At 37.4% G+C, this 25636-nt stretch overlaps 1 protein-coding gene and 1 pseudogene across 10 annotated transcripts in view; both read right to left on the reverse strand.

The window, feature by feature from the left end:
• The window catches only part of Immp2l (inner mitochondrial membrane peptidase subunit 2), a 964149-nt gene that overhangs the window by 429238 nt on the left and 509275 nt on the right, over nucleotides 1-25636 (reverse strand). The window lies entirely within an intron of this gene.
• LOC103730592 lies at nucleotides 19247-19655 on the reverse strand (annotated as a pseudogene).

Consider the following 25636-nt stretch of genomic DNA (forward strand, 5'->3'; position numbering starts at 1 on the left):
AAGGAGGATGGGAATTTACTGCTGCTCAAAATTTTACCAGAAGTCCATAAAGCAAATTTTTGCCAAAAGTAAACTAACATCTTTGCCATTTCTTGTTGGTAACTTCAAGTCACTAAAATTATGCACCACATATATCACAGAAGTTAGAACCTTTTCATTAGAGGGGTGTGTGTGTGTGTGTGTGTGTGTGTGTGTGACTTTATAACATAAGATAATAAATGTAAGACTAAATACCTAATGGTGAAAGAAGAAGAGAGATGGAGATAGAGAGATAGAGACAGAGAGAGGAAAGAAACATTTCTCCTCAGAATACAAATCCTGTGAAAGTAGCCAATGCTGTCTCATTAGTTAGTGAGCTAATGGTAATGCTGCCAACATTTCTTTCAGTGTCTAGAAAACAGACTCTGCAATGTGCCAAGACTTCACTGATTTATTTTTGTAAACAGCGGTGTAATAAAGCCAAGGAAGCCAAAAAAGCAAATTTGAAAAAAATAAATATTCATTTGCTATCAAGTTGGATATGCCCTCTTTACCCAAACCTATTACTGACAATTCAGAAAGACCATGTGAACTGGTCATTCATTTATCGTAACTGCATTTACAGGCACTACCACAACCCAAGTGTTAAAATACCCTCAATTTTGTATTCCTGTGGCTTTCACACAGGGAATCACATCATTTTACCCATGTACCTTATTATTTTCTGACCTTTCAAGAAAGCCTGATAATATAAATCTATAAAATGAAATAATACTCGAGAATTCCACTTTTCTTCCTCAGCATGCGTGAACATAACTTTCAGCTTTAAGTTCACTGTATTTTATAGGAATTCAGTGAGAGGCACCTTAGTGGGTTCAGAACTGGGCATGCTAAAAGTACAGTTCTCTGAGTCCTGATTCCAACATTTACTGATTATAAGAGTTCGAGCAAGTTATCTTGGCTTTCCTAAAATCACTATTAAATCTTTACAATGGAAGTAACAGTACTCATTCACTGTTCTCTTAAGACAGTAAATAAATGAATTCATGTAAAATGCTAGAGAAACTGAGAAGTCAGTAGAAGTCAATAAAAGCTAATTATTATTATACATCAGTATGGACACTTATTTAAAATTATGTTGCTCAGGAAACGTTCAGTGTATATTTTCAGAGCTTCCCCCCCCCCCCTTGTATTGATCCAGATTTTGTCTAAAAGTTTCACTTGTATTGATTTGTCTAAAAGTTTCAGGTATCCAGGTTAGGTGAATTCATTCTCATAAACTGGTAGAAACCCAAAGCAAACTAAGGGCAGGGAGCTCCACATTCTAAACATCTCAACACTTCAGTGATGCTTCATGCATGACAAAAGATGAAGTAGACCTGGGATAAAACAGTATGCCCTCAAGCTTCTGACCGTATTCCTAATGCAGGTCTATGAGTCTTAAGTCTGGCTCTATAATCTCCCAGGTAGGGGAGGAATTTCATGTAAGAAATGGCCTCTTGGCTAGCTTCTAAAACCAAATATGGTTTCAGTGGGGAACATGGCTGAGGTACCAGGCTAAATTAAGTTCACAGCCTGGAAAGAAGATGGGATCCAATTCAGAGCATAGTAACTAAGCAGACTGACTAGTGAGCCATTTAGGCTACTGAAAACATGGTCAATGAGGCAGGAAAGGCCAGGCACAAACCACAGAGTGACTAACGGAGTCTAGACTTTGATATCTAAGTGAGGAGGATAAGATCCCTGATAGTCTGCAGGAAGCCAAAGTAACAGAGTCTTTGGGAGCTGGAAACAACAAAGCCGGGGGTCCTATAGAGTCGGGATCAGAAACTGGTAGCAACAGCTCTAGGTAGAGGGCTGCTGATGGAGGGGAAGTAATGCTCCACTCCTGCCTGTCCCTCAGATTCCTCCTCTGCTTCTATCAAATCTGCCTCATGGTATGCAAACCCACTGCATTGTCCATGCTAGTTTTAATCCTTCTACTGCTCTAACAGACGTCTCAGAGGTGTTCTGGGTTATACTTTACCTGTTCCCAACCAGGTTTCAAAATGCTTCATTTCTCCACACCACAAAGTAATATTGAAAAGTTTAAACTGGAATATTTCATTTATTTACATGAAGCCCTTACAATGATTTTACTGACTCTCCCATAAAATCCTATTTTCTTCTAAAGTTCCCTTCACTGACAATGCTCTAGCTCTTTCCTGACTCAGGAAATACTATTCCCTCCTTATGGAAGGCCCTCCTGCTGCTACAAAACCATTTCCAGCTGGTTCCTTTCCAACATTAACATCTTGGCTTTACAGTTCTCTCCTTCCTCATTTAACAGAGTCCTATTATGATTCTCTAACTTAGCCCCCTTTCTCACCCTTGATGCATTTTCTACAATTCAGTGTGTGTGTGTGTGTGTGTGTGTGTGTGTGTGTGTGTGTGTAGCTTGGGTCCTTTGTTTCCTTGTTAAGCTGCAGATCCTTTGAAGGCAGGAACTACGTCTCTATTGTGATAAAAAAAGATACAATAAATACTTATTTGGTGATCAAGTTAATGAGCAAGAATAAGGGGCTGAATTTTCTAAATGAAAATTATTAACTTAAAAATACAAAGAAGTACAAATTATAATTTTGATGGGATTAAAGAACGACTTAGGAACACATTTTAAACTAACAATGACCATCTTACAGGTACAGCAAATCATATTTGTTCTTTGTTTGCATTATTGAAATGATTCTTCGTCTTAAAAAAAACATGTATTTACTTTACACACATGATGCTGTAGAACCCTGACACCCTCTTCATTCACCCGCTACCCCCCAATCCCTCCAGACCCCCACTAATTGCTCTTTTAGCTTCTGTAAAATGCTTGGCTGCTGCTTTAGACATGCCTAGACATACCCTGGCATGCCCTGACCCCCGCCTGCTATTCCCCACCCCCCTTCCAGGAAATTATAGATTAAGCAAGCCCAAGCATAAAAACTGCCCTATAAGGTAAAAAAAGAGACTCCTGGCCCCACAGGTAACAGCACATTCCACAGCCCTGAGAATAGCACCTACCAATAAGAAACTTCCAGGGCTGCATCTTATACATCCAATCGGTTTAAAATTATGTTGGCAAGCGCGGGCTCCTTAAAGCAACCAAAATGTATCTTCAGTTTCCCCCCACCCCGCTTTGTCTAAAACCTATAAAAGGCTCCACTCTCCCTTACTCCGGGCTCTCAGCACAGATCTGTTGAGTTGGTGAGGTCTGAGAGCCCGAGCTTAAGCCCGAATAAACCATAAACCTTTGCTTTTATATTTTGGTGTGTTGGGTCCTCGGTGGTCTTTTTGGGGTCCAGTGGATGAGGTACAACAATGTAGAGCAAGTGTGGAGCTCAGAGGACAGTTTTCTACTTGGGTCATCAGGTTTGGTGGCAAACTCTTTTACCCATTAGGCTATCTTGCTTGCTGCTGAAGTGATTACTAAAAGAAATGGGTCACATAGCAAACATGTCCCTCCAGGTTCATTCTTTCTCTTCTTTTTCTCTTTAAAAAAAAAAAAATCATGGGCTGGAGAGATGGCTTGGTGGTTAAGAGCATTGGCTGCTCTTGCAGAGTACCTGGGCTCAATTCCCAGCACCCACATAGCAGCTAACAATCAACCATAGCTCCAATTCCAGGGGATTCAACTCCCTCTTTTGAATTCCACAGGAATTGCCTGACATGGGTGCATTTACATACTTTCAGGCAATACAGCCATACACATAAGATAGAAAAACAAAAAATTTTAAACATTTTTGTGTATATGGGGTATGCACATGTGTGTGCATGAGTGTATGTAAGTGTGGAGGTTAGAGGTCGACGCCGGATGCCTTCCTCCATCACTATTCATCGTATTTCCTGACACAGGGTCTCTTATGGAACCTGGGGCTCAGTGACTGGATAGAGTCGCTGCCCAGTGAGACCCTGGGATCCACATATCTCACCTCCTAGCACTGAGATTACAGGCATGTGCCACTACATCCACTTTTTACTTTGGTGTTAGGATCCAAACTCAAGTTTTGACGTTTGTGTAGCAAGCACTTTACTCACCCTCTCCCTAGCCCTATTCTTTCCTACTGTGTGTTAGAGAGTTTAACCTTGCCACTACGATGTTTTGGTTTTGTCTTTAGCTTCTGAGAGATAATACTTGGGTCTTTGAATACTAGGAATACCTCTGATTGCCTGGAGCATCAAGGTCTTGCTGGATAATTTAGCAATATGATTTAAGGAAGGTGCTTACCACACCAGAATAAACAACAATATGGCTTCGGATGGAGTGCTGAGCCATATGATATCAATCAACCTAGTGACTAAGATCGGCTACATGGGCAACTAATCAATTATAGTTTTCCTTTTGTATGGAATTCCAAAACAAACTTTAAACGTGGAGAATTGAGGACATTCCTCTGGCTGACAAACTCTATATATAGCCTTAAACATTTAGGCTAAGGAAGGAAGGTGTCCTGATTTCACAGGGAAAGGTCAGTGAAAGCATCATGAAAGGCACTTTCCAGACCAGTTCTGTGTGCTTCATCTATTGGCCAGATTTAATTTGTGTCATTTCTCTATATTAAATCATATATATGAATATAACAGCTTTCAGAGGGCTATGATGAGTCCTTCAAATTGCAGAACTTCAAGATGGTTTTGGAAATCTCCACCTGAAAGCAACTAGTATCAAAAATATAGTGTAGAGGAATCTTTTGCTATTCCCTCTAAAATCATCATTGGCGTTAGCTCTCATGTCTACCATGGTCTTTGACCTGGGAAGCTGACCTCTATGGATGACATACATGATACCAATTTTTGGCTTAAGATTGAGTATAGACAATAAGTAGCCAGAGATGAAGGCTAGAAAGAAGAAAAAGAGAGAATTCAGCATTTGTTCACATGGCTCTCTCCTTGAAGGACTGCTTCTCACTGGCTCTGTCTTTCTAATTGCTCCTTTCATTCTCCCTTTGGGTAACTGAATATGTATTTAGATTAGTACCTGAATAAATAAATCCTCAATTACTCCTAGCTTAAGTGGGCCATTTTTCTTCCTGTTGTAAGCCTCTTGGATTTAAGAGAGCACCAGTTCATTAAAACAAAAACAACAACAAAAAAACAAGGCTCAGAGGGGTAAAGGTAAATTGTTTAATACTATATTTTAAATGACAAATGTGAGATTTGAAGTGGTTTGCTAAATAGCAGAGCATACACTCTTCCTAGTATAATACGTAGAAAAAAAGTTGATGAAAGTAGTAAAGAAAGAAGAGGACGAGAAATAGGTAAAGATTAGGAAAATGCATGGCCAAAGCCTCTAGTAGATCAGGGAATTAAACAGGAGATTGGGAAGGTTATGGGTAGAAGTGTAAAAGATATAAAAACCATAAAAACACCCTGAGTTCTTGTAAACCTTAAATTATGTCAGTGTATCAGAAGGATATTTGAGGTACAAAGTATTAAATACATAAAAGAGCAATAAAAAAACTCATACATCCATTATACAATGAAGGTCAATTACGAGTGAAGTAGAGCATAGGTGGGTAGGTATGGATGGATGGATTATCCTCCCACTATGCTACATATAAGCATATATGTATAAAGAATCAATAGATAATAAAATAATGAAGAGGAAAGTGTGTGAGAAGAATGATGACTAAATTCATTTTGTGTATCACAAATAATTTTTAGAAAAATATTTGTGATTGATTGGCAGCAATTTTCATTGTGGAAGAAGAACATTTCACAATAAACTTTGGCAGAGAAAAGTGTATTCTGTATATAATAATTTCTCACATTTCCAAGAAGAAATAAATTAATATGTAAATGGCACCAAGAAAAAATGATTGCTTTTCATATTTTCATGAAATCTATATGCGACTTAAATTTGTCATATTTTGCATATTTTGCAAAACAGCACTGCTTCCCAGTTAACAGAGAGAAGATAACAACATGCACAATGTACGGGCTTTAAAATTTGGCAGATTATTTTTCAAATGTAAAAGTGTTTTTCAGGAAAAACATCAACCAATAACTTATGATCATTCTGACTTGAAAAATATCTGTAAAGCCACATATGAAAAATTTAGGTAAATGAAACCAACTTCTAAGGAACATTATAAGTGAATTTGAAAGCTTTCTTTGAATATTCTTTTGAGACAGGGTCTTACTCTATAGTTCTGACTGGCCTGGAACTCACTACATAATCCAGGCTAGCTTCAAACTCATGGCTCTCCTCCTGTCCAGCCTCTCGAGTGCTGGGACTCCAGGTGGGAGGCACCACACCTGTCAAGAAAAGCTTCTGTTAACTTCTAAGTAAAATTTAAATTTAGAGAATAATTTTTTTAATACTGTCTATTCTCTGAAACTTTAAACTTCTCAGGAGAAACCATGTGGTCGTTCTAAGAAAAGACATTCCCAAGACTGTCATAGCCCTAGACTAATGTAATATCTTACTATGTGCAAACTATGTATCCTTATATTTACAGACAAATATCCTAGTAACCACTCATCAAAAAAAGCTTCTTTTGCACCAGATGGAGACTATTACAGAGTACCACAACTGGTCACACACAGACATTGTCTGTGAATTGCCCAAATCTAAGTGGTCACACCTATAATGCAACCTCTACACCTAAAGTTCACGGAACATAGGACAAGGGGTAAAGAAGACACTAGTGAATATCTCAGTTCTCATTAATGAAGCTGCCTCACACAACAGAAGGCCAGGAACACAAAAGGTCACAAACGGTCAAAGCAAAGAGAGTGAGAATCTGCAGAATGCTGTCCCTTGTTAGGATCCTGTATTAATCTACATCCACACAGGGCTCAGGGACCATTGCAGAAGAGGGGACAGAAAGATTGTAAGAGCCAGGGAGGAGATGTATAACCGTACGGAAATAGAATCCTACAAGTTCCTGGAATCCTGCTCACATGAACCTACAGCAATGGGGTCAACATGCACAGGATCCATGCAAACTCAAGCAGACAAAAAGCCAGCACAGACCTGAGGAAATGGACAGCTGACCCCAATCTTAGCTGAAGAAATATTGGCAACTGATTACTGCTGGGTGAGGAAGAGCTGATCTTCCTACAGCAAGTCTCTAGGTAGGCTAACTAGACCTCAGTAGATGAACTTGTACTGAGGGACTACTGGGGACACTAACTTGACACAATAGGCCTTATCACAAGTGACAGAATGTATGAATTCCAGTGGGGGGGTTATGGGAGGGTGCCAGTGGGGAAGGGAATATAAAGATGATTAAGACTGATTGAGATGTTATGTATGAAATACACAAAAATTTAATAAAAAATATTTTTTTAAAAAAGAAAGAAAAGATATTTCTGATCTTTAACTCGAATCCCCTTTGCCATCCTGTCCATCAAATTAACAGTCAATCAGGGACTGAAGTCATGGAGCTCTTTGCCAATAATAACAAAAGAACAATTCTTTGAGAGAATTGCTTTTTATTGGAGCTTGAGTCTGATACTCAGTCATGAGAGACAGCTGGGTGCATGGCTATGCTTTGGCAAAAGTGGAGGGGATACAACACCCAGTCAGGTGGTCGGCTTCATAAACGATTCCTTTTGCAACCTAAAAAAAATAAATTCCCTATTTTGTTTCTTTCATTTCCTCAACTTTAGTTTGAAAGGAATTGAGTCGAAGAAAACAGATACCTTCTCTTGTACCAACTCCTGATTCCGGGAGCTGATTGCTGGGCATAACAAAAATGTTTGTTTTGTGTTCAGTTGGAAGAATTGTTTTCATCAATTAACAATGACTGCCATGGACAATTTGCAGCAGAAATGTTGCTTATGTCTTGTATCTTTGTTAGATGATTGCTGGATATCCTATAAATTCAAACATTTGACAAAGTGGGAAAAAATGAACTAATACATAACATTGGGCAACAAAGAGCAATGGGGTTTTGACATGTAAAATTTAAAAGGTATAATGGATAATGCCTCATATGTCTTAAAATTACAGTATTCTATGGTTGTAGGCAGAAACCGTTATTCTATGTCTGTTTATTGCTACTTAGAGATTGATGATTATGGTGAAGATCAATGTACATACTGAACAACACTAAGGAGCATTTGACAGCCAAAACCATATATTACATATATCCACAAAGCCATGGTCTCCCTGGACCCTCCACAAAATTGCTCATAGTCCCACCCTATTACTTTAGGGCACAGCTGTAGAAGAGAGATGGGGAATTGATCTCCTTCCTGGAAAGACATATAAAGTGAAAGTACAGGCATGTAAATCACAAAAAATTGGACTCTTTGCTTCTTTCAGAATGTGCTATGGAATCACTTTCTAGAGCCAGGACAAGGTCTCACTGAAAAACTCTTCTTCTATTTGTAAATGCCTCATAAAACAAGCCACATTTCAGACTTAGGGACAGTCATTCCAAATTTACCCATCCAGGGTGTCCTCCTTCAAAGACAGTCACATGTAACACATAAATATTACACAGAACCTCACAACTCATATCTAGACATTGTCTGGAAAACAACTTTTAGCCAAAGTAATTCACATTTTTGTCAGAAATGTAGGACTAGGTGTAAAATAATAGTGGAAAATGCCTACCAATGTGTGAAGTCTAAAGAAGCTTTCAATAATAGAAAGAGAACTATAAATTCAATTTGAGAAAACAATATTGAACATCACAAACTGTAAAGGACTGCACTCCCCATCATGAAAGGCAGCCACAACCTCCACAGATGCCAGCAATCCACTGTCCTGCAAAACATCCCCTAAGGTTTAAAGTAGCATATCCTATGACAACACAACTGAAAACTGTCATGACAAATTGTGATTGGTGTCCAGTTGATAAGTAATAGTATACAACTAAGACCGTGGCTAGAAAGAACCATGGTTTTTTATATTTTTTAATGTTATCTATTGAGAAAAGAACTGATGAAGAGAGAAAGGAGCTGATGACTAGAAATTTTTGATTAAGAAACCAAGAATGATTATTAAAATTTAAGAAGTGGTTCTTTCAAAGAAGGCTTTACAAGTAAAACTTAGCAAGTTAATGCTAATTGAATTTAAAATGATTTTCCCTCCTGAGTTTGAATGGCTGAAACACTGGAGAAACTCCAAATATTCTACTGCAGCAAGATGGCCATGGTGACATGCCTTCAGTGCTAGCCAGATCATATGATATTAAATGACCTTGAGACGTGTGAAAACATACTAAGCCTGCCTTCATTTACTGCATATAAAACAGACATATTGCTGGGTGTGGTGGTGCACACCTTTAATTCCAGCACTCAGGAGGCAGAGGCAGATGGATCTCTGTGAGATTGAGGCCAGCCTGGTTTACATAGCGAGAGTTCCAAGCCAGCTGGGGCCTACAAGGAGACTGTCTCAAAAACTCTAAAAAACCTATTTGATAGTTTGACAATTTTATTAAATCAAATATCTTGCTTAAAATCATGCATACTTTTTACTTTTAAAGAAAGATGAAATCATGTATTACTTAAAATTTATAGCATATAAAGACCTTTAACAACCCACTTTAAAAAATGAGCAATGGACTTGAACAAACATTTCTCCAAAGATAAATAGGCAAAAAGTACATGAAAAGATTCTCAACATAATTAATCATTAAAGAAACGCAAATCAAAATGATGAGGTGCCACTTCACACCCGTTAGGATGAGAATTTTAAAAACACACACACACACAAAAAAAAGATTGGTGTGAATGTGGAGATAGAGCTTGGGGGGGTTATAAAGTGGTGTAGGCATTGAGGATAACAGGTTGGTAGTTTCTGAACAAGTTAAACATAGAATTACCATCTGCTATGGCTTGAATCTGAAAGCCTGGTGTGTTGAAAGACTTGGTTGCCAGCTGATGAGCTTTGTGGAGGTGATCAGAGTAGAGGGCTCTGATTGCATCAATGGACAATCCACTGATGGAATAATAATGTGATAACATTACTAGAAGGTGGTGGACATGGGTCCTCACTGGAGTAGCTGGGTCACTGGATTGCGATTTTGCAGGGCACACCTCGTCCTCAGCTCCTCTTGTTCCGCTTTCTGCTGCCAGGAGTTGAGCTTTCCTCCAGCACACCTTTCTGTCACGATGTTTTGACAGAGCCAGCTAGCCAGGGGCAGAAGCCTCTATAACTGTGAGCAAAATATATCCTTTCTCCTTAAGTGTTTCTTCAAGCAATTGTCACAATAAAGTAGAAATTAAGGAATACACCCTTTAGCCAGTAATGCCATTCCTAGGAACACTTGCACCAAAACTGAAAGTGGGTACTTAAGTAGCTAGTTAAATATGATAGTAATAATAGCATTATTCACAAAAGCCAGAAGGTAAAAACAACCCAAGTGCCTGTCAGAGGTAATACAAGAAAATTCACTTAGGTACCACAGGAGTGAAATACTACTTCATGCTGTGGTGTTAAAGAGGCTAGCAAACATTATCCTTAGTGAAAAGACCCCAACACAAAGGGATACTTATTCTATGATTGTACCCATATGCAATTTCAAGAACAGGTAAATTCAAAGGTACAGAGGATAGATATGTGTTCGCCAATAGCTAGAGGGAAGGGAAAACAGAATGAGGACAGGCTTTCCTTTTGGTGTGGTGACATTTTTATTTTTTTACATTTTTTAATTGAATTTTTGCTCTTTTCATACAATATAGTTTGATGGCATTTAGATCCACTCCCTTCTCCCACCTCCCCCACTGCCTTCAGTGCAATTTAATGAGTGATTTTATGTAATACAATATGACCTATAGAGTATGATGTGTTCCCCAGCGTCCTGCAGTGTGGGTCCATTCACCGGGCCCACCAAGAGTCCCAACCCCATAAGACGCTGTCTTTCCCCCTCCCAGCAGACAAGTTCCTTAGGTTGGGTTGGGATTTCTTGCCATTTCCCCATGTCTATTCTGGGATTTTGTCTGGTTTGATCTTGCACAGGACTTGGGTATTTTGAGACTTGATATAGACAGTGAGTACAAAAAACTATGAAATTGCTGAATGCTACTGAATTTATACATAGTATAATTTTAAGCATTTCATTTTTAAAGTAAAGTTTGTTTTGATTTTTTTTAAAAGTGTATAACAGACTTCTCAAGACTCTGTTATAGAAGATAAATATTCATAAGAAAAACTATGATGGGTCATGACAAATGAGTGGAAGAGAATTTTAAAAGCAAGTATTTCCCATTGGCTTAATCTAGACCAGTTTAAGAATCACAGTGAATAATGCTAATAATTTTAACTAATCGTGGGGGGAAAAGAATCCACTAATCCTTATTCTTATTAAACAGAAAGTGAAAGAAAAAGAATAAGATACCAGTAAACAAAGGAGTTAGATAGCTATTGTTGCAACAGCATAGTAGGGGTAACTCTGGCAAGAATCGATTGCAGATCCAAAAACTACTGCAGAAAAATCAGCCTTTGCATGATGATTAAATAATAAAAGTTATTTAGTGGAATATTTATACAAAATTAATTGTCACTAAAAAAGTCATTGACTTTCCCATAGAGAAAACTGGAAGATGCTTCTTTTGCTTATAAATTCATGGTTGGATCAGTATCAGTGCCTCTCTGGTATGCTATACTTGTATTGACTAAAATGTAAAGGCTCAAACCATTCATGAGAAAATGCATTCATCAGATAAAAATCATTCACGTAGGCATGGTGAAATGGCTTAGCAAGTAAAGGCTCTTGTTGACAAGCCTGACAACCTGAGTTTGATCCCTTGAACATACATGGTGCAAGGAGAGCACTGTCCCCCATGCTGTCTTGTGATTTCTGTGTCTTCCTTAGCATATGCCCCTCCAAACCATGAAATGAATAAATGACAAAAAAGAAATAGGAAAAAAAAATCACTAGAAAACCTATAATAAAACATTCCACAAAAAAATTAAAAGTCATTGTCATGATGACAAAGGCTAAATATTTTTGAAGATTTTAAAGAGACATGACAATAAAATGCATGAATGACCCTCTATTGATTTCTCCATTAGGATAGAGAAATGGCTATAAGAAACAATATAGCAGCAGTTGATGAAATTTGAATATGAAATATATTTTAGATGATAGCATTATACCACTGAATTTGATAACTGTTCCAAGACTGCTTGAGAGAGTATCTTAGAGAGGATTTAGTTAAGGGTCACCATATCTATAGCTGATTTTCAAGTAGGTCAGTAATTACAGTAATTAAAATAACATTAGTGCAAACACATACATAAATATACTTACAAGTCCATACAAATATACAGGATGAGGAAAAACGTATCATAGTGCAGTCAGTTACTAAGAGTACCATACAATTTTCTATACTTTTCTTGTAACTTTTATACAAGGCTAAAATTAAAAAAAAAATAATTGGGGGGTCTTTTTGAGATCAAACAGTAGTTGAAAAAAATTGCTAAGAAGTTTTTTTCATTCAAGTCTACGTTATTATACAAATCTGAGGTGAGTTTTCAACCATATTCTTTCTGATGGCCTCCTTCCTCCGCTTTCCCTCCCACCTCCTCCCCTGCCTGCCAGTGCAAAGTTGTTCCTCACTGCATCATTTTTTAACATTATTTGAGTCCAGTTGTAGGACTCATCAATTTTGTGGGAGTCCACTATACTACTTGAGACATATCTTTCATTGTCATTTGTTAAAATAGAGGTCAGCCATTGATGTTTTCTTAGCTGTGTTACCAATTAAATAGCAGAACTTTGCCACTCAGAAAGATAATACTTATTTCTAATGGTCTGTATGCTAACTTCCCAGAGTTATTAACCTCTGAATTCGTTGTAGAAAAATTTGAGAAATGTTCTATTTGAGATAAATTGGTCTTGTGGGGGTGGGGGGTTGGGGGGGTGTATGTGTGTGTATGAGAGAGAGAGAGAGAGAGAGAGAGAGAGAGAGAGAGAGAGAGAGAGGCAAGTCTTCTGTTCCAGTCCAAGCTCTGCTCTGATAGTCAGCTATTCAAATGGCAATTATCTTTTTATAGGAAACACTTTCTGGGTTCTCCTTCCTTACCCAGTGATTCTGACTGCTAGACTAGAGACTACTGGAAAGGATCTAAGCGACATTTTCACTCCCTTATTTCATAAAGAAGTAAAACCTAGAAATGTAAATGCCCCATTGAACTAATACAGGAAGCTGAGGGTAGCAATAGAATCTTGAAAACAACCTCGTTATTTACTCCCGGTACTGCAAAACTTGCCACCTAGCATGCGGCCTCATCAAAGGGTTCCATTTCTCTTTCAGCTATCACTTTAAATATCTGAGAGAACTTACAGAGCACTAATTTGCTTTTCAAAAGCACTACATTCACAACATATTTTCAAAGTAAGATTTATTTCCAGCGATGCCGGGAAAGCTTTATTTCTTGAGGTTCAGCGCAAACCCCAGTTAATCTTAGGTCCAAGTAAAATAGATGGGCACATGAGACTATCTTTAGTCTTCTCAGTTTTGGACATATTTCTGCCTAGATGTTTGTTCCTCTGCCAACTAAGAAGAATTCTCTGAACAATATTTAGATCCCTTTGGAAAACGGAAGTTGGCTCAGGGAGCTTTCATCTAAAACAGACCTGCTGGGCACCATTCTAATGTTCTTTCTAATGGGGCTAGATTACAGTAGAGGAGGGTGACAGAGTCCCAGTTTGTCTTAGAATGTTTTTTTTTTAGCTTATGGAAACATTTGAATACTTGTTTTTTCTTTCACTTCTGGTTCTAGTCAAGAGTGTAATCATCGTTCAGATTTCACCAGTAAGTATAGGTTTTGCAGTACTGATGGCTGTGATCAAAAGACAAAATTTTGAAAGTCTCTGGACAAAGACAATTTCTATATAATGTTTAAGAATAAAAAATCTGGGGCCATTTGGTCACATGGAAGTGACTGTTAAGAAACATTTAACAGATTGCTAGAGATGAAAGCTCAGTGGGAGGGGACTGAAGACATCAGTCAAGGACATTAACCCAGTGAGTTCAGGGAATCTTGCTGTCATGGGAGCAGAAAAATTTGGTGGGTAGCTAGTTTTCAAACTCTGAAAAGGTTTATTCATAAAAGTCATAAAATGATATTAGCACTTGCAAAATTTGATGGTCAGTTTTCTGTTTACCTAATATACAAAATTGTAGGAGTTTTTGATACTTAGTCACTTCTTCCTTTTAGAAAGGAAGATATGTGTGGACCAATAATAATATTAACATCTGGGATGCTGCTAGTGATACACAGTCTCAGGCTAACCTCTAGGTCTAATAAATCACAATCTTCCTGTCAAAGGGATCCTTAGGTAGTTCACAAGTCTGAAAAACACTGCGGAAATGGCATCTACTCAATAGGCACCTGGGTACTGCTGGCCTTGCAGACATCCGGAGCTGCAGTGTACAACTAGTACCACTCTAGTAGGATCTTGCTTCCATCGTGTTTGGAGTTTTGACCTACACTGGTTTGCTGAGAGGCTGCTCTTTCTTTTTATCAGTATCAACCTCACTGCAGCTTCCACTGCAGCAAGCTTCTAAGAGACTGACTTGTCTTTTATTTAGTCTGGAGCTCAGAAACCAGTGCAACCTCTGCACCGGGACTCTTCTCAATGTCTCTTCAAGTTGCCATCTTTGGTCGGGAAAGTTAAACTCTGACGTTACTTTTGCAATACTTGTGCTGACTTTGGGTGTAGTCAGAAGGTGTAAAGCTGATAAAAGGGCAAAGAGATGTTTCACGAGAGACCTGAACAATGATACAGTTTAAGACACCATCTCATCTTCAAGCCAGAATCACATCTCCGACTCCTCATCCTCAGCCCTTATTTCTTTTCCTCTATAAAGAAAGAGAAAATAAAAGACTTTTCTTTCCACTATGTCTGTTTTTCTTCTATTTGATTCCTGCTAGGCCTTAACAATTGAACAGGACAACTCTTCCAACTAGGGAAAATTGCATGAGCTGAGTCACTGTGGCTCAAACAGAATCAAGAAAATTTTAGCTCAAGACAAAATCCTGCTTGCTGTGTTGGGTCCAGAAAATCACACCATAGGGCTTCTGTGCTGGGTGTTTCTTCTGCACATTGCATAATTTTATATCTGAAAATAGCTGAATACTGTTTAGAATTCTTATTAACAATTTTTAATGTTCCTTTAGAGAAATGAATGATTAGAGCTGATGGAGGTCAAGATTTTTGTTTGTTGGGCTTTAAAAAAAAAAGCTATGCAAAACATCAAACCATCTTAAACATTTTCCCATCTCTCAAAATAAAATCTATCTCTCACTTAATAGGACTGCCACCCACCTAGGAAGCCCCACCACCTAGGCACCATCACTGTGTACCACATAAACCATCTTTTTTCTATATTTCTTATACTCCATCAACAGTCATTTCAAGGGTGCTTGCTGCTCAAGCCTGATGACACAGGTTCAATTCCCAGAACTCACATAAAAGTGGCTAAACAGAACCAAGTCTACAAAGCTAGCCTCTTACCCCTATATATGCTCTGTGGCATGCACATGCCTGCACATGCACGTTAATTACATACAAATAAATAAGTAAATAAATAAAGGGATAAAATATCTTTGAAATCCTAGCGTCACATTTCTTATGCTACAGTGAAAATCCAATAATCATCATGCACTTCTCCTCATCTCCTAACCACCTTTGATCCATCATCCACACAGCACCCTGCTGGTATTTAACATCATGGATTTAAAAAAGAAAAAACACTAAAATATGGGGGCAGGGGGAGCTGGAGCCTAGACTTAGTCATTAACAGTGCATACTCCATCCTACAGAAGACCCATGTTCAGTTCGCAACACCCACATTGGACCACTTATAACAACTTAAACTCCAGTTCCAGGGGATCCAGTGCCCTCTCTGGCCTCCAAGGGTACCTGCACTTATGTGCACAAACCCAAACATATACACATCAATAAAAACATATAATAAAATTTTTAAATAACAAATGAAACAATATCTGTGTCCTATTTAAACCATATACTGGCCCATTACAGTTAAAATCTAATTCTTTCCCATGGACTTTAGGACCATAGGAGCTCTACTTGCTGGTGATCTTTCAGGTCTTCTAACTTCCTGTTTGTTTACTATCACACATATAAAACTTTTCCATCCTCAGTATATGCCAATTTCATTCCAACCTCAGGACATTTGCACATCATCTTCCTCTCCCTTGACTGCTCTGACTCTGTGTCTTGACAAGACAAACTCTCTGTCAACATTCATATCTGAACTAAAATGTCACTGTCTAAAGGTGAACTGTATCATGAATTATGCAATAGTCACTATGCTAGTTCATTGTTTTAATTTCTAAAACAAGCCATATAATGTCTGAATCATTTACTTGCAAATTTTAAATAGCCCATTTTCACCTATCTTTTACACTTCCCTAAAAAATAAAGTTTCAGAAATCAGTGACCTTTTCCTTTGCCTTCATAGTCCCAGTGCCCAGAATAACAACTGAACAGGCTGTTGACTATATTTCATACATGAATGAAAGAATTAGTGAATTAAGGAATTCTGCCAAGAGTATGAAAGAGCCTCATGTGAATCTGGTATCAGTTTTCAAGAAAGCAATCTCTGGTACATATCAAGAATCTTTTTAAAAAATATTTTATTATTTTTATTTTGTGTGTATGCATATATTGCCTACATGTAGGTAAGTGCACCCGTGTCGTGCAATGCCTGCGGAGATCAGAAGAGACTGTAAGATCCCCTGGAACTGGAGTTACGGACAGTTGTTAGCTTCCATGTCTATGCTGGGATTCGAACCCAGGTCTTCTGCAAGAACAGTCAGTGTTCTTAACCACTGAGGCATCTCTCCAGCCCCTGTATCAAGAATCTTAACATGCCCAAATCCAGAAAGTCATTTGTGGCAATCTTTATTCCAGTATTATTTAAAAATTAATATTATAGAATATTGAAAAGCCATTTAGGAAAACAAATATCTTGTTCAATACTTCAGAAATTAATCATTTATATGGCATTCTTATATGCACTACAAATAATGAAAATTCTATTTATGACACTTTATTAAAAATAGAAAAGTACCCTTTTATTGCGAGGTAAGACAAGTTTATTGACAATATTCAACTGGTAAGAGTATACAGTTTGACCATGAGCGTTTTAAAGCAGCTGTATTTCAGAGAGTACAATTTATAAGAGGAAAAGAAAAACACTCCAAGAATGTTCCTTTCACAGAAAATACATTTCAAAAATGACAGAAATACTTAAGGCTAAGTAGTATTAGACCCTTCCTCCAACTGTGTAAAAATAATCAAAGTACTTTTTTGTCACAAACACAGAAGGCTGATTTTGGAAGGAAGTAAGGGAACCCTTTAGCATAGGGTTCCTGGAAGTCAGATGGCTGTCATGTTTTAAAACAGATCCTCATCAAGGTTCTGATTAAGAAATATACAGTGCTGCCAAGCAGCTGAAATTCCACTGCAGACTCATCTGAAACTGAAAACAATCCCAGCCCCTACATATCATTAAGGACTATGAAGCTATTACATCTTCTCTCGTCCAATGTTTTCTGAAATAAGATCGGTGAAAAGAGATGTTTGTTATAGTGCAAAAAAAGACTTGGCTAGAAATTCATGTCTACAGAGGAGTTTAGTGATACCGATGTGCTTGCTCCAAAATGGGAGAAACACCTACCACTGTAAATCATATGGGTTATCCAAAGATAGGTTTTAGTCCTACGGGGAACCTTACACTTAACAGTTCTCAAAGGATTGTATTTGAGACTCTAAAGGAAGGTAGGAATTTTGAAGAACATTATACACAATGCCAAGTTTTTTTTATTATCCCACAAACTATACTGATTCCTTCCTTCTATAGACAGGAAAGGCTAGGAATTCTCTCCACACCAAGAAATTTAATAAAAAGAATAAACATCGTAATATGTTTTACAGAGATGGTTTGCAAATAAATACAATTTCAAATATGATTTTATGCACTAAAAAGCTCTGTGACTATTAACAATAAATAGCACAATCATTATTGGTAAAACTAATAGTACTGCAGCTGATGAAATGTGCCCAAGTCCAAAATGAAAGCTGCCACCTTGAACAATGAAGGAAAAGAAACGACTGCCATTTCTTACTGTCTGCAAATCTGCAACAAGAAAGGAAAATAGATGCTGTCTCTAAGAACCCATGGCTAGTTTAGTTATATTAAAATAATTTTTGCTTGTGAACCTGGGTATTTTCTCCACTAACTCAAGATGAAGTACAATCACAGGAAGCAGATGTTATGCAGACTGATTTTTGTACCTTACAATAAAACTGAAAATAAGGAGAAACTCAAGATTAAATCAACAGCCCTTTTAACAGTCACAGAATTAACCTTTTAACAAATTACACACTTCAAAAAAAATTACCAAAAGTTATCTTATGGAAAACAAAGCAGGAAGCTGCTGCTAAATTTCATAAAGATGAAGCATATTTAAAAAGACATCATGGCATGGGAAAATTCATTTGGTGCATCATTTAGGATCTCAACAAACTATTCTAACAACCTCCGTAACAGACATGGTCAAGAATGCTTTCTGTTTCACGTTTGTGTCACATCACCAGGTCACACATGCTCAAGAGGACTTAGTATCCCCCTAAGTGTGTTGCAGACCAAGGAAGCACTTAGTCAGCTATGCCCATAATGACCTGTGCATGCTACATGAAAGAATATCTAGTTCAGATTTTTGTGTCCTTCAAATACTATCTGAATTAACCACAACAGTTTTATTATATTCACATATTTACCACCCCCCAAATGATTCGCACAAGAAAACTAGGCTATCCTTGGACTAATAAATGGAAACGATATGATCTGGTTTAATGGAGGCATCGTTTTCAGAGTCCCAGGACAAGTGGAAATATCTTGACCAACACAGTGGACATTTTTAAAAAGCTAATGCCTATGGATGCTCATGAATTTCCTAAAAAACAAAACAAAACAAAAAGTAACAGACACTATGGTTCTCTAAGGATAGCTATGCTTCACATATTGTGGAAAGACAATGAAAAACAGCCCTGGAGTGTTTCACAAAGCATCTTAAGGCCAGCTTCTTCCCATCGTTTACGTACTGACATCTCAGCTCGCTTGATCAGAAGCCGGTGTCTCTACTTCTTTGATAATTGTTGGTACTTTGGAGGCTATACCTTTTGAACTTCTGTAAAGAACTTTACAGGCTAATTCATGTGATCTAACTTTTGCTAAATATTCTTCGAAGAGTTTTATAAATAATGCAGTATTTTAAATGACTCTTCAGATTCACTTACTGTTAAATCATATTGTTGTTTTCTCCAACTCGACAAATGATCTGATTTCAGGTATATTTAAGAGAACTTGAGGATAGGCACTATTCCAATAAAGCCAAAGACCACTGGAAGGAAGCCCCGGAAAAGAGAAGGAATTCATAAATTTCTAAGATCATGCTAATCAAAGGCCAATCAAAAAGGACTACAAACACACCACCCAGGAAAAATCCTATGGCTTTCATTTTGTGTTTTTGGAGGAAGAATCTGAATGTTCTTTTCTAAGCCAATTATAAAAGCCAAGCCAGCCACAAACAAAACATTTCCAAGAGCCAGTAGTGTTTTGTCAAAAAAGAGAATCATTCCAAAATACAGGAAAAGCATCCGAATCCTGTTACCCTTTCCCACCTTCTGCATATCGGTGAGAGAAATCATCGTGGCTGAGGTGAGACCCACAACTCCTCACAGTCCATGTTGCAAAGTCTCATGGGGATAAGAGTCTTGGAAAAGCTGCCCAGGAGCAAGCTGCCTTATGATACAATCATTTAAATACAGATGATTTTCTCTTGTATTAGAACAAAACATGTGCCAACACAAAACACAATGAATTGTAAACCAAATTTCTTTACTGCCTTTCGGTTTCCCAAAATTTCTACAACACCCCTATGCTATTAATAGATATTTACTTAAATTAAAAGGAATCAAAATCAATGTCTCATTGAGATAAATATGACTTCTTTCTAAATGTAACATTGCATAATGGACATACAGTCATCCTTAAATTGAATATGTTTTCATTGTTCTCACAATTCTAAATGCCCTGAGAAAATAAGTTTTGAATTAGAGCCCTGAGGTGATATTGAAAATCACCTGGTAGGGGCTGGAGAGATGGCTCACTGGTTAAGAGCACTGTCTGGTCTTGCAGGGGACCTGGGTTCGATTCCCAGCACCCACATGGCAGCTGACAACCGTCTGTAACTCCAGTTTCAGGGGATCTGATGCCCTCTTCTGACACCCATGGGCATTACATAATATGGGTGTACCTACCTACATGCAGGCATTACACTCATACACATAAAATAAAAATGATAAATAAAAAAATTAAAAATTACCTGGTACACGTGTCAAAAACACATGTATGGTTGCTTTCACATATTAAAGGATATAGCTTTGCCCAACAATACTAAATGTGTCTCTAACTTTACAATTATAGGTATGCAGTAATAATAAAAATATCTAAATTCTGTTCTCATTTGAATTAGAATCTTTTGGTTCACTAGCAAATTTAAGTCCTCCAAATTTACTTCTCCAAATAATATGAAGGTTGTTATTAGTTGAAATGTATGATTGCTACAAAAGACTGTAGATCTTATTGCTTCAGGCAGAAACAGAATTATAATGAATATCTGATATTTCATGGCACCTGGAAACATTTTGAGAGCTTTCCAGTTAAGACAATGAAATACAAATATAACCATGCAGGCTTCAAACAAAGAAAAGACTATTTGAGAAGCAGATTTGACTGAACACCTTCAACATAATTTTATCACACACACAAACACACACACACTCATCAATCTATAGATACAGAATGTTTCAAAAGTTGTAGATTATTTAAATGACACTGGAAACAGAATCTGTTAGCTACATTGCCCTTTTTAAAAGTAAAACATTTGTTGTTTCTATTGTTTAACACTCATTTAAGCCACATGTCATCTATGAATTATGAGTTGTTTATATTTTTCATATTAAACAATAAATGCAGTTTCCTTTTTCTCAGTGCATACCACCCAAGTGTGGAGCATGTAGCAATGATGTGAAAATGTGGACGTCCTGGTCTTTGCAAAACCTTGACAGTATAACTTACAAAAGATTGTATGCATATTTATTTTGAAAACACAAATTCTATGAGAATTCTCAGTGTTAGAAGAATTTTGTCAGCAGCCATGATATCTAAACTGTTAAACACATGGTCTAAGTAAACACTCTGTAGGCACAGCAGATCAGAAACAGCTGGCAGCTTCAGGCTGTTCAATACAAAATGAATTGAAGAGGTATGATCAGAACTACTAAGGATATCATTGATAGAAGTATTTGTGTTTTCATGTTAATAAATTATCTTCTGTTAATAGATTCAAATGTAGGGATTTTTGGTGGTTTGGGTAATCCCTCATTTAATTCTAGAAAAGGATTTAATTTATCCATACTCAATTCTACTGAATTTGGTATTTAAAAATTTGATCAACAGAAATCAGAAAAATGTATATGGCTAAAGAAATAGTTCAGCAGGTGGAGGCACTTACAGCCAAGCCTGACAACCCTAAATTTGATCTCCAGGACCGACATGTAGAATCGGTAAACTGGTTCCCTAAAGTTGTCCTCTAACCTTCATATATGCTGTGGCATATGCATACCTATACACACACACATGCACACACAGAGTCATTAAATAATAAATTTAATAAAAGTACAGATTTTGAGATTTAAAATATATGGGTTTTAAAAATATTTATTTTTATATGTATGAGTGCTTGCCTGCTTGTCTGTACATGTTCTATGTGTGTGCAGTACCTGCAGAGGCCAGAAGAGGGCATCAGGTCCCTTAGAACTGAAATTGCAGGAAGTGGTGAACCTCCTGTTGTAGATGCTGGGAACTGAACCCTGGTCTTCTGCAAGAGAAGCAAATGCTCTTCACCTCTGAGTCATCTCTCCAGCTCAGATATGTATTAAAAGTTTGTCAATGGCAATATATTTACAATGATTAAATGAAAAAAGAATCTGAATAAAAAGAAAGTTTCTTTTTAGCTTCAGCTGGCCTTGACTTTGTGATTCTCTTTCTTCCACTCCAGATTACTGGGGATCACAAGTGTGTGTCATACACCAGGCTTGAAATATAAGACATTTAAACAAAGCTGTTGGCTTTTCACATATTAACTTTATTCTATTGAACTGTAAGAATCTCTGAAGGAAAGAAACTGTGCTTGTACTTATGCATGTTTCTAGGTTTTAGATATTTTAGCACCCTTTGAAACACTGAAGTTCTAGAGACTGGAGCACGTAAGAACTATCCACACTACAGGGCTAAAGCCTTGGTCAAGGGTCCAAAGATCTCATTCAGTTATGGACTCTTGCACCAACAGGTCACATAACTGCCATGACTGTTGATGAAATAGTGAAGTGGCAAATCAACTACAAATATTTATTAATTTCTGCATGTGTGGATTTGTCAATGCATCGGCCTCTTGTTTGCTGAGAAAAATTAAAGTAAGTTTAAAATAATCAGACATCTCTTCTGATTGTATAATTTTCTTTCTCCTCCAAATGGGTGTCAGCATAATACTTTAAACACCTTTAAGGAAAGTTGATTGGTCATATCAAAATACAGGGAGAGGCAAGATAAAGAGATGACCATATTCAAAGTCCCATAAATCTCTCCTCCCAGACTGAAGGCAAAAGAAGGATCACCTGGGTTTTTTGGGAGGAGAAGCCTTCTCTGCTGTTAGCTGGTAGGAGCTCAGGGAGAGAGGAACCTATGGAAGCAGTTTTCACCCTCCGCATCCGACCTAGATGCTAATTAACAAGCACCCAGCACCAGTTCACGGCAGCCATTCTGAATTTAACAGTGACAATTTGGAGGCTGCAAACCGGTCTGCCTTTGAGCATGTGCTTGTTTATTGGCACTGAGATAGCACTACAGCATTTAGTTACGAAGACAACAGAGCAAATCTAGATTAATATGAGAATCCATATTTTGTCCTTTCCATGCTACATGTCACACTTTTCAGTGAGACTCTAACAAGAGCAGGAATTAAGAACAGGTCAGAAGAACATCTGCTTTGCTTATTTTGATTACGTGGGCAGGCAAAGGAATTTGCTTTTATAACACTCAAATAACTTGGAATGAGGCAAAAATAAATGCACCTTCTGTCTCATGGAATGTTATTACAGTAGGACGCTTTGTGAATGCTTGGTGGCATTTTCAAGCATTTTTTGTTCCCCTCATTTCTGTCTCGGCTCCATAATGCAATCCTCATGGTTTGAGCACTAGACTTCAAATGAGACATCTATTCAGAGCATGTTCAGACAAAACGAGTGGTTTCCTTAGTAATGGGAACTATGTGAAAGCCTTTAGCACAGACCTTCCACCCAGCCAAGCTTCTGCTTAAAATTGGGGTTCACACATAAGCTCCTGGTGACCATAATACAACTGGAAAGCACCCCTAAAGTCTCACCCAGCCAAAGCACGGAATATTCACTGCATTTCTAGTAAAATGGAAATATAAATAACTTTTATGAAAGGTTAAGGATGTAAGAAGTACTCTTGACTCTGAGGGTTAATTTGTTCATTTCTACATCATGTCTATAGAATGGACAGAAAGATCAGTAATTTCTCAAAAGAGACATATGTTGTTCTTTTGTTTGATTATGTTTTAAACATTTCTGTACCTTAAGTGAAGCTTGTCTTCTTTTATGTTTGTGCTTAAAGATTGCTTCTGATTTTCTTCTGGTCTTTGGCTTAGCAATTGCCTCAACAGAGATCTGAAATTCTCTTGTTGAGACAGGATACAAGTTTTCCTTTGTATAGAAGTGTGCGTGCGTGCGTGTGTGTGTGTGTGTGTGTGTGTATGTGTGTGTGTGAGAGAGAGAAAGAGACTATACATATACACATATGAGTGTGTATATATATAATGAAAATGTTAAGTATATCCATGTACATCAATATTCAAGCTTTCTGCATGCATATGTATTTATCCACTGCTTAGTTTTAGGACAATGTAAAACATTAAAAGAGCCCATTTTGCTGGGCGTGGTGACACACATCTTTAATCCCAGCACTCAGAAGGCAGGAGCAAGTGAATCTCTGTGAGTCTGAGGCCTGGTCTACATAGTGAGTTCCAAGCTAGCTGGGCTACAGGGAGATCTTGTCTCCAAAAAAAAAAAAAAAAAAAAAAACAAAAATAATTTTTTTTAAAGAGCCAGTTTCTCTAATCAACTAATACAATTACCCTTTGTCTTAAATATTGACCCTCAAGACTGGAAATATGGTTCAGGGTGTAAAGTGCTTGCCATGTGGGGTGAGGACCTGAGTGTGGATGTCCAGCACCTACATAAAAGCCAGGTATCTGTAACTCCAATGATGGGGGTTGGGGTGAAGAGAAAAGCAGATTCCCTGAGCTCACTGGCCACCCAGTCTAGTCAAATTTGTGGAGAGCAATAGAGGAAGATCCCTAATATCACCTCTAGCATCTATACATAAGCACACATGTACACGTGTGTACACCCACATATACAAGCACATAGACATGAGTAAGTACATATACGCACAGAACACACAATAAATAAGAATAAATTAATTACATATTGACCCTCAAAAGTAGTCAAATACAGACAACTATCCTGAAATATAAAAACTGGAAATAACATTTTTTCTGGTTTAAAATAATAGTATCCTTTGAGGATAATAGCTTACAGATATCTTCATACTATGTTAACTAACTAGGAGGATAGAAATATGGACAATATTTTAATGTAAAAAATGTGAGGTAAAAAATGAGGCAAAAATCTTCTGACATCCATGGGCATTGGGTACGCTTACATATATGCAGGCAATATACTCATACACATAAAATTAAAAAGATATATATCTTAAAAAGTTAACCTGTGTCCTCTTTGTAAAAAGTGCAAAGTCCCTGGTGCCTCACAGTATTGTTAGAACAGAACTCGATGCTTGCAGCACCTGCCAAGTGTCAGTTGCTTGCATACAATTGAACTCAACAAATGCTATTTGTTGCATTCTAGGTATTTTTATTATTTCAGCATGCATAATTTGTGTATTTGCATACCAATACATGTTTCAAATTATGATCTATTCCATTGTGTTTTGTGGATAGCTAAAGGAAAATCATTTGTATTTCCCTGAACAACAGAAATAATAAATACGATAAAGAGTAACAATACTATGCTTGCTATCAAGGAGAATTGTACATCACCAACCTTAAAGTCAAAAGACTTTTTTTTTTTCACTTTTTTCCAGAAATTGTGATGGATTTCTCCTCATGGCTCATGTTCACCACATCATCTTTACGTAATTAAGAGAAGATATCTATGATCCAGTAGCCCATGGATTATGATGGCTAATTGTCTTGCACAGGTATCAAAGCATACCCTTGCTCACATTTCTGCTGGTCTACACCACACAATTAAGGATTTAAAGATTTAATACTGCTCTGCATAAGAACTCTGCGATACTACTTTCTTCTCCATCAAACACCTACTAAAATTCATTCATCCATTTATTAAGCTATACACTCAGATCAATGACTCTGTGCTATGGGTTCAGAGACAAAGCACAAAACCTGGCCTCTCACAAAAGAGAACAGTTTTCCCAGAGGCAGAAATAATTAAACTGAAGATTA

Source organism: Nannospalax galili, unplaced genomic scaffold (assembly GCF_000622305.1).
Source record: "Nannospalax galili isolate Female #2095 unplaced genomic scaffold, S.galili_v1.0 scaffold273, whole genome shotgun sequence".
Lineage (NCBI taxonomy): Eukaryota > Metazoa > Chordata > Mammalia > Rodentia > Spalacidae > Nannospalax > Nannospalax galili.